This window comes from Falco naumanni, chromosome 1 (genome assembly GCF_017639655.2).
Source record: "Falco naumanni isolate bFalNau1 chromosome 1, bFalNau1.pat, whole genome shotgun sequence".
NCBI lineage: Eukaryota > Metazoa > Chordata > Aves > Falconiformes > Falconidae > Falco > Falco naumanni.
The window spans coordinates 19,372,987-19,382,457 of record NC_054054.1 but is presented as its reverse complement, the minus strand read 5'-3'; the positions used below and the strand labels follow the sequence as shown (position 1 = coordinate 19,382,457).

Genomic DNA, 9,471 nt, shown 5'->3' with positions numbered 1-9,471 from the left:
CTCTGATAAGACATTTTAGATTGTTTTCTGAAGACAGTTTTTGGCATTTTTTACATTGCAACATCTAGTTTGACGCTTCAGACCTCATTCATAATCAGCAACACTGTCTTTGCAGTCCCACGAATATTTTATACTTCAAAGTACCCAGATTTTTTTCTCTTGGCCATCTGTCTACAACTGCTTGCTCAAATCAGTGTAACCAAGGTCATCTTACATTTCTTGTCTAAGACTGTCAAATTTATTTTCAGCCTTGTCAAGTTCAGCCTTTGCTTTTTCTCTTGTGCTAAGGGGACATTTAGTCTAAGTATGCTGCTGTTGGCATTTCTTTTTCTTTCCCCCTTTTGACATCTTGCTTTTTGTGCCATTTATTGCTCTGTGACCATTCTTGGTTTATTTTAAAACACAGACTATTTTCTTTTTCTTCACTGTGTCTCTTACAACCTCTAATACAACCTTAAAACCCCTTACAGCAAAGCAGATAGTCATGGTATTTGGTTTGCTGTTCTTGTTTCATATGAACTTAACTCAGAAATCTGATCGGAGTGTCTTGAAAAGAAAATTACGTAATTCCAGCTCAGAAGGTGGCAAAAAGTTCTGTGAGATCTCTGCATGCTTGTTTAATGTCTGATTATTCTTATATTTTGAACAACAACAAAAAACCACTAAGAAGAAAATACTGTACTCTTAAGCATTATAGCCAGGATACTTAAAAACTCTCTAAGAAAAAATTAACCAAACCAACGCTTTGTGCATCACTGTGTATAAATGCGTAATTTTTCTAGTTTATGATTAAAATTCTTGTACTATGCCATTTGTACTGGTTACCTGCAGGCAGGCTGATGTAAGCTTATCTATAGCATACTGGAAGTGGCTTAGTGCAGTATTTTCCTGTACTGTGGATCCAAAGTAAAGCTGGGCCCAGCTACCCTGTCCAACTGCAATGGCTAGTGCCCAGGCTTGTGTGGTGCTTACCTGCCACTCAGGTAGCCCTTAAGGACACAAGGTGGCTGCAGCTGTTCAAGCTCTGCGACCAGTGACTGATCGGAGAGTATTTTATTGACTCCTTGCTTTGGGGAAGTTTTCAGGTGCATCTTCCAGGATGTTATTTTCATCCTGAAAGTTCCAAATGGTGCATTCAATACAAAAGTACTTAGCATTTGGTAGAATTTATTAACACCCTTGTGATAGATTTCAGTAACAGTTTTGTCCTTGTTGACACAGAGTTATGTGTGTTGCTACATCTTTCTTTCTCACTTTGTTTTCATAAAATAGTATTCTGAAACTTCATATCTGACCTTGAAAGTATGGGTTTGCACTGAAGTATTTTTTTTCCTCCTCCAGGGAGCTTTTGTCTCTACATCAACAGACCATTCAAGAGGTGAAAACGTGGAGGTGTTGTTTTAGCTGCTCCCTCCCTGGGTTGCATGGCCAGCAAGGTCAGGTACCGCTCACTGCTGGTGCTGTTCCTATGCCAGACCATGAAATGGAGGAGGAACACCAAGGCAGCGGTGAGTTTTGGGTGTTTGAAGGCACAGTTCGTGTCCTGACTGCACCAAGGAGTTCTGCCCCTGTTTCATCCCTCAGGGAGCCTCACCCACCACGTCTGTGCCACTGTGCAGCCACTGTCCCATCCTGCCCTACTCCCTCGTGCAGTGATTTCCTACAACTTTGGGAGACTTCCCAGGGAGGGGATGAAAAACAGAGATGTACTGAGAGTGGTGCAAGGCAAGAGGGTTGCACTGTTCCCACAGGAAAGCAAAACCCATGATAATGAAAATCTGGCAAAAGAAAGACCCTCTAAGACTTCGTTTCATAAGTTTAGAAGGCAGGCATTCTTTATTGCAGCACTGGGTGCACTGACATTAGCATCTCACTCAAGCCTACCTGTCTGATCAGTGTTCCTCGATTTAATACCACAAAGCACACATATATCATATTACCCTGAAATCTAATACATAGTATAACTACCTCCCCAAAATGATTCACATACACATAAGGCCCTTGCGTATGCGCACTTTCCTGCTGGGGGTCTTTTGAGACCCCTGGTGGTTGACAAGTTGGGGAATTTCAGCTGAACTTGCCTGGGGAAGATGCGCATTCCTTGTTCTTATATAACTTCATTTGTTCTCTGCACTATACAGTTTTGCCCACAGTGCTCCATTACCCCACTTCTCTGGTCCACTGTTCTATCCCAGGTGTCTCAGAAAGAAGCTGCACCTTAATGAGCTTATTCAATAGGTCGAGTTAATCATTGCTTTAGTTTCAGCTTCTGTTAGTGATTCTTTACATCTTTGTTATATCACCCATGAAACAGATTGATCAGTTGAACAGACTGCAGATCCCTGCAGAGCAAGTGAGCGAAGGCTGGCAGGGAAGGGGTGGCCTCAAAACGAGTCTGGATTTTTGCTGCTGGTGCTATGTGGGTGCTGTTTCATGGTGGTGGTTAGCCCCATGAGGCAGGTAAGCTGTTCTCCAAGTGGGCTCAGGGCAACCCAAACCAAAGTCAGATACCACCAAGAGCTAGAAAATGAAAGAATTCAGATGTTTTGCTCAGCTGTGCCTCTCTTACAGAAGCTTAAGCTTTCAAAGTAGGGAAAGGAAAGCTGTGTGTGCCACCCAGAGCACCCTCATGAGGGTCGGCTTGGTGCTTTTTCTGTTGTAACTGGCACCATGGCAGGCTGGTGGGGTGGTGCTGTCAGGGACAGGAGCCTCATCCCTAATTCCTCCTTTGCTTGAGAGAACTGGAGTCTACTGTCTTCTTTTGCTGAAATGGTGTTTGGAATGTTTGGGTTCAACAAGCTGGAGAGAAGAAAGAATCCTGTGCACAGGGGTACCCTTTTGAGTCACCCAGACCCGGGGCGATGTGGGAACCCCGGGGGGTCTGGGTGTGACAGAAACCTGTGCCCATGGCAGGGGCTGCTTCAGTGTTTTGTATCAGTCAAGAGCTTGAATGTAACTGACCATCTGTCCAGGTGGCAAAGCCTGGAGTTTAGGATTGCCTTCTTCCAGGTGGGCGCCCTAAAAACAAGAATACTGGGTCAGATTAACATATTCTTTTCCAAATAACCTGTTGGGTTCTTTTTCATGGAGTACAATGGCCTTAATTGGAGAGGAAAGTGTCCTTTACTTGAATAATCTGTAGGGATTTGCTCATTTTCCTGGGGGCAGGCTGCTTGCTGGTTTTAGAGGATCAAGGTTCCTGCCCAAGGCCAGGTGTCCCACGTTGGTCTTTTCCTCTCCCTGGGCTGCAGGATCCCCAGCCACTGTTTCAGGGTGCTACAGGTGCCCCAAGTTGGCTGTCCAGTCATGATGTGATAGGGATTTTGTTTTCCGTCTCATGCTTTTGAATGAATTGGAGGCTGCTACAGTATGTTGCAAGTTGTGCAGTTCTCCTGCTGTCTTAATTGTCTCTTGGGAGACAGCCGTAGTCACTTGGGACTGGTGCTGTAGAGAAAGTTGGCTTTTTAACTCTATCCATGTTTATTTTTGTAACTAATACTGCTGTTACTTAGCTCTGAGGGTAAGTGGCACTCTTGTCCCTCTCTGCTTCAGAACAGGTTGGCCAAGTCCAAAATGCCTGTTGGGAACAACCAGCAGATGTGCTCTCCCTTGAACTGTGTCCAAACATTGTCTGTGAGCATTGTCATGGGCCAGAATTATGCCAAAGAGTATGATAATGATTAAATAATATGGGTGATTGTGGCCCAATGTCTTGATGCTGTTTAATATACTAGTACGAAGGTACTAGTATCAGTGCAACTTAGGAGCTGAACTACTTTATCGGTATTTAATTGCTCCTGTATCACGAAGACCATCACAGCAACTGTGATGACTTTTGGAAAAAAAAAAAACAACACAGCAGCACAGCATCTAGGTAATTTGAAATTAAAATATTTTCCAGTGATGTGCTTTGGGATGGAGAATAGACAAATCCCACCTTCGAAGAGCTGGAAGCACATCCATCATTGTAAGAGGAGTTCCTAAAACTGCCTGAGGGCAAGGGCAGTTTAAAATATGTTGTGTCTATGTTAATGCCAGGCTGGACCTAATGGTTCTACATCTCTTCATTCACTTACTTTTAAATTAATTAAACTGTGGAAGTTTTAGGACACAAGTTCTTTTCCGCCTAGTTCATCCCATAACTCAGTTGAATTTCTAAGTTCATTATAGTCCTGTAAGTGTTCACTCACTGATCAACAGCTCATGATACTCTTTCATCATAAGATAAAACATTTTGGGGTTCACGATCTGTAGTTAAATTGCTGTAGACAGGATCAATGATACTGTAGCTTTTTAAAAGACAGGTTTATAAGAGCCAGAAGTCCATGAAGTAGCACATCAACAAAACTAAATGGAAACTGTAGAATTTTTTTTCAGAAATCCAGTGGTGACTGTCAACCTGCATGAAGCTTTTAAAGCTCTACTCTGTCCTCTTGGTAATTTCCTATTTTAACTGAAGAATGAGCACAGGCACTGCTAATTAATTCTGAAATCATCCTCTTGCTTGCTGAACTGAAACAGGATCCACAAGAAATTGGACCAGAAACACATTCTTGTTTTTGATGTGAACTCTATGATGCTATGTCTGAAGCACAGCTTAAAGTTTACTACCTGGTTAATTTAAAGTACCACTGAATTATTTAAATTAGTAAACAAACTCTCTAAGATATTCTTCTTGTGAATGTCACATCAGCTTGTTACTTTGATTATAATAATCACTTTGATACACAGTTGTAAACAGCTCCCATCTGTCTATATATACATCCACAGATTCCTCTAGAAGGTAAAGTTACACAGTCCGGTGCTCGCTTATTTTTGTGGAGACTTACTGATTTTTTTGTATATTCACCAGAAAGCGCTGAGCCCACCTCTGGCATTTGAAGTACCCGATGAATGTAGTGCTAATGAGTGAGATGTTATTCACCTACTTAGGCTTCTGCCAGACACAGAGCCTCAGAGCTTCAAAATTTGTAGTAATTTCTGTCAGACAGAGCTGACAACAACCTTTTTTCTGTTGTTCTGCTATTTTTGCCATGCTTTAGACATCTTTGTGTTTCTTCATAGATCATCCATGAGCAGAATATGCAACTGTCTCAAACCATGTTCCTGGAGCAAATGGATCAAGAACCAATTTATGGATGGTGATCTATTTCATGCCTTTTTCAAAAGAAATATTTTGGAGCCTGAGAAAATTTTGTGTAGGCAATCCTGAAATTTATAGATATAGGTGAGATGACTTTTCACTTATCTTTCTGTATAATAAGAATCGAATACACAGTTCATCAGTCAGAGAGATCCTAAGGATTCATAGTTATCCTTAGAATTTGCTGGTTCTCCAAACAGTGATTTCTGCCACAATTCTGTTCTGGGAGTGTAATCTTTATTGTCACTATGTAATGAAATGTGCAAATAACCCAAATCTGCAATGGCACAGTAGAGCCATTTCTTGGAGACACTTGTGGCCAAGTCAGAAACCTTTCCTCTTTTCAAAATGACCAAAGAGATGTGATGTAATAAATGCGCTTTCACTGAGGGAATGGGAGCTGTGCCCCTGCTGCAAATGAATGCACATCTGGGTTAGAGCATTTTTAGATCTGATTTTTCCATACTGTCATCAGATTCTTCCTCCCATCCCATTTCATTCTGCTGTTCTGAAAGATCTGCCAGTAGTTCTCCAGTCATTGCCTTAAAACTTCCTCTAGTGAGAGTCTACTGAAGGGATTGGCCTCCACAAGCTTCTTACAGAAGATGTTTTCAGCCTGTTCTCTCAGTTTTGATCTGCATCATCAGTCCTGCATCTGCAGCATCTCCCCAGGGACTCTGGCAGTCATTTTGCAGCTGTACAAAGTTGCCAATTGACCTTTCTAAACCAGGGCAACAGTAATCATTATTCCACAGGAGATATAAATGCATGTACAGATCCATATGTTTACGGTGCTAGGTCACTCCTGTACTTGTACAAAGCTCAGAACTTTACTATTGTTTTGAACTGTTTATTTCCAGGAATGCAAGGCAAAATTGTACAAGCGCTGATTGTTACTGTACATGATGTGTTTTTATACCTGGGGAAATGTGTTTAGTAGATGGTTTTTAAACCTCTTGCAGAGCCCTTCCATGTCCAAAACACAGTCCTGCTTCTCAGTTACCTCGCAGCTATATGAGCTGGCAACAAGAACTATTAAATTGGAACATCAGTGTCTTTTCTTCTTGTTGACAAAGGCTCAACGCACTGATGAAAACGAGCTAGGCTGGCTTACCCCTAGAAGGGAGAAAGGGCTAAATGAAACGTCTTCTGTTCCTGAGAGGGCAAAGTATTTCCCATGTTGCTGTATGGGGAAACCAGTCCATAGGCGCTCACTGGATGATCCTCAGCAGTAACTTTAATAATCAGTTAGAAATTATGTATTTCACATGATCAGGAGAAAGAGGTGAAGGAGAAATAATTTAAGCATATTCCAAGACTGATTTTTCAATCCTTTTAATTATTTTTTCAGAAAATTCGGGACGTTTTTAAACTTTCTACATTTCAGGCGTGTTCTGCCAGTAGTTATTCATGAAAAAAAATTAACAAAATACATAGAGATGGTACTATTTGTCAGTATCTTTACAGTATCAAGAAACTTGATCAGCTTCGTATTGTCAATGTTTTTTGTTTGGTTGTTTTTTTTAAATAGTGTCATAACAGAATTATCCTGGCTAATAACCAGAACTAAGTCCTGTATTATAACCTGTGTTATATATTTATTACAGATTTTTTTAATCTGGGTACAGAACAAGGCATGATGGAGACTGTTCATTAGACTGATTGGCAATGTTTCCTTGTATTTTGTTTGCATGGCAAGGTTTTGGTGGGGGATACTACAGGGGTGGCTTCTGTGAGAAGCTGCTAGAAGCTTCCCCCATGTTCAATGGAGCCAATGCCAGCCGGCTGCAAGACTGACCTGCCACTGGCTGAGGCTGAGCCCATCAGTGATGGTGTAGCACCTCTGGGATAATGTATTTAAGAAGGCGGGAAAACCCCTGCACAACAGCAATCCCAGCTGGAAAAAGGATTGAGAATGTGTGAAAGCAACAACTCTGCAGATGTCCAGGTCAATGAAGGAGTGGGAGGAGGTGCTCCAGGCACTAGAGCAGAGATTCCCCTGCAGCCCGTGGTGAAGACCATGGTGAGGCAGGCTGTCCCCCTCATCCCATGGAGATCCACGGTGGAGCAGATATCCACCTGCAGCCCATGGAGGTTCGTGGTAGAGCAGATCCCCGCCTGTGGTCCAGGGACAACCCCACGCTGGAGCAGGCAGATGCCCGAAGGGGGCTGTGACCCCTGGGCAGCCCACGCTGGAGTAGGCTCCTGGCAGAACCTGTAGAGACAGAGGAGCCCAGGCTGGGGCAGGTTTGCTGGCTGGGCTTCTGACCTCATGGGGAACCCACGCTGAAGCAGTCTGCTCCTGAAGGACTGCACACTGTGGAAGGGACCCACATGGGAGCGGTGTGTCCCTGAAGGACTGCACCCTGTGGCAGGGACCCACACTGGAGCAGTGTGTGAAGAGCTGCAGCCTGTGGGAAGGAGTCATGTTGGAGAAGTTCATGGAGAACTGTCTCCTATGGGAGGGACCCCATGCTGGAGCAGGGTAACACTGTGAGGAGCCTCCCTCTGAGGAGGAAGGAGTGGCAGAGACAGCATGTGACGAGCAGACCACAGCCCCCATTCCCCATCCCCCTGTGCTGTGGTGGGCACAGAAATCCGGAGTGAAGTTAAGCCCAGGAGCAAGGGAGGGGTGGGGGGAATGCATTTTAAGGTTTAATTTTTATTTCTCATTATCCTACTCTGATTTGAATGGTAATAAATCAAGTTAATTTCCCCAAGTCAGGTCTGTTTTGCCCATGACGGTAATTGCTGAGTGATCTCCCTGTCCTTATCTTGACCCACGAGCCTTTTGTTATATTTTCTCTCCCCTGTCTGTCTGAGGAGAGTGATAGAGTGGCTTTGGTGGGCACCTGGCATCCAGCCAGGGTCAACCTACCACATTGTTATATTCTGACAACCAAACATCTGTCAGAGAATCATGAGTGTCTTTGATGCTGGATCAAAGTAAATCTAGTGGTGGGGTGATGCTTCTGTTTCTCAGGCTTACTCCTGCTCAAGTTATCTGTGCTTTCATTGTCCGAAGGCTGGCTCATGAGCTAAGTGCAATAAATTAAAATTGCAGAGGTACATTTGTAAAGTGAATTAAGTCAGTCAGGATAATGAAATTACTGTTCTATGTAATATTCTACATCCACACCTTCAATTGAATGATACTGCTGATTTTTTTTACCCTAGATGGCAATCTTATGAGATGTGATCTCATACACTAGGGTGACCTAGTATAACATTCAGATGTGAGAAATGCATTCTTATTACTGTCAAAAACTTGAAAGACCATTTTGCTTCATGACCAAACTTCACCTTTTTTGTTTGAAATTTCTTTTGGCATAAGGGGATTGTTCAGAGCACTAATGACGGGAAAAAGTAATAGTGAAATTAACAGCTCTCACCAGTTGCTCTTCTGCTCTCCAAAATATGGATTACAGGGATTAACAGTCCTTCAAGGGACAGGATAAGTAAATGCTCAGTCTTATAAAGTGCTCCTAGCTCAGCTCTGTCACAGTGTAACTTCCTTGAATGCTTTGTGCTGTGAACTGATCACTTGGTTTTCTAGTACTGAGAGCAGCGCTTACTGAAACATGCAGCTAGTCAGCCCAAAAATGGCACTGGCAATTTGCAATGATAAATTTGTAGAATTAAATAGTTCATTGTCAAGGGATTACCAAAACGCCTGAACATAAGCCATCTATCATTTGAAAGGCTGAATAATAGTCAAACCCTAGAATTTTTCCAGGTAAATTAATAGTTTATATCCCACTGCTGTGCTCAGAGTTTTGACTTTATTAACATGTTACACATACACACAGTGCTATTACCTGTTGCCTTAGTAACAATATATATTTCCCTGGTAACATAGCAAAAAAAAAAAAAAAAAAAAAAGTGAGCATGCATGACTTTGAAGAATCTGAAACAAATATATAAATAAGTGGAGGGAGTCAGGTCTGAAGGAAAGACATGCAGACATTTTTTGTGCATCAGAAAGAACTGAATTTTGGGTTTCCTATTGGGGAAATAAATGGGGAAATATTTCAGGAAAAATAGAACATTTTTGTCTCCATGTAAATGACTCCCTAAATTAATTTCATAATTGGAATTAAATTTTTTTTAAAGCAATTATCTTCCTTATTTATCACCTGTCCCTCTTCCTTCTATGATGAAAGTACATCCCCAAACAGTAAAATTTCCTGATTGCTTTCTAAAGAAACAGAATGGAAGAATTATTGGAACAAAATAGCCAAGCTATATTTTGAGCAGTTTTATCTGTGGTTTTTGGTTTCCTAACAGTCAAACTGCAGTGTCAGGATGGCGAGACAACCATGTCAGAG

At 42.2% G+C, this 9,471-nt stretch overlaps 1 long non-coding RNA gene across 1 annotated transcript; it reads left to right on the top strand.

Moving 5' to 3' along the window:
* Positions 1–1,345: 1,345 nt before the first annotated feature.
* On the top strand, positions 1,346–5,293 carry LOC121083433. Its single transcript, XR_005826368.1, has 2 exons — positions 1,346–1,508; positions 5,065–5,293. It is a non-coding gene; the product is annotated as an uncharacterized LOC121083433 (long non-coding RNA).
* Positions 5,294–9,471: the final 4,178 nt, after the last annotated feature.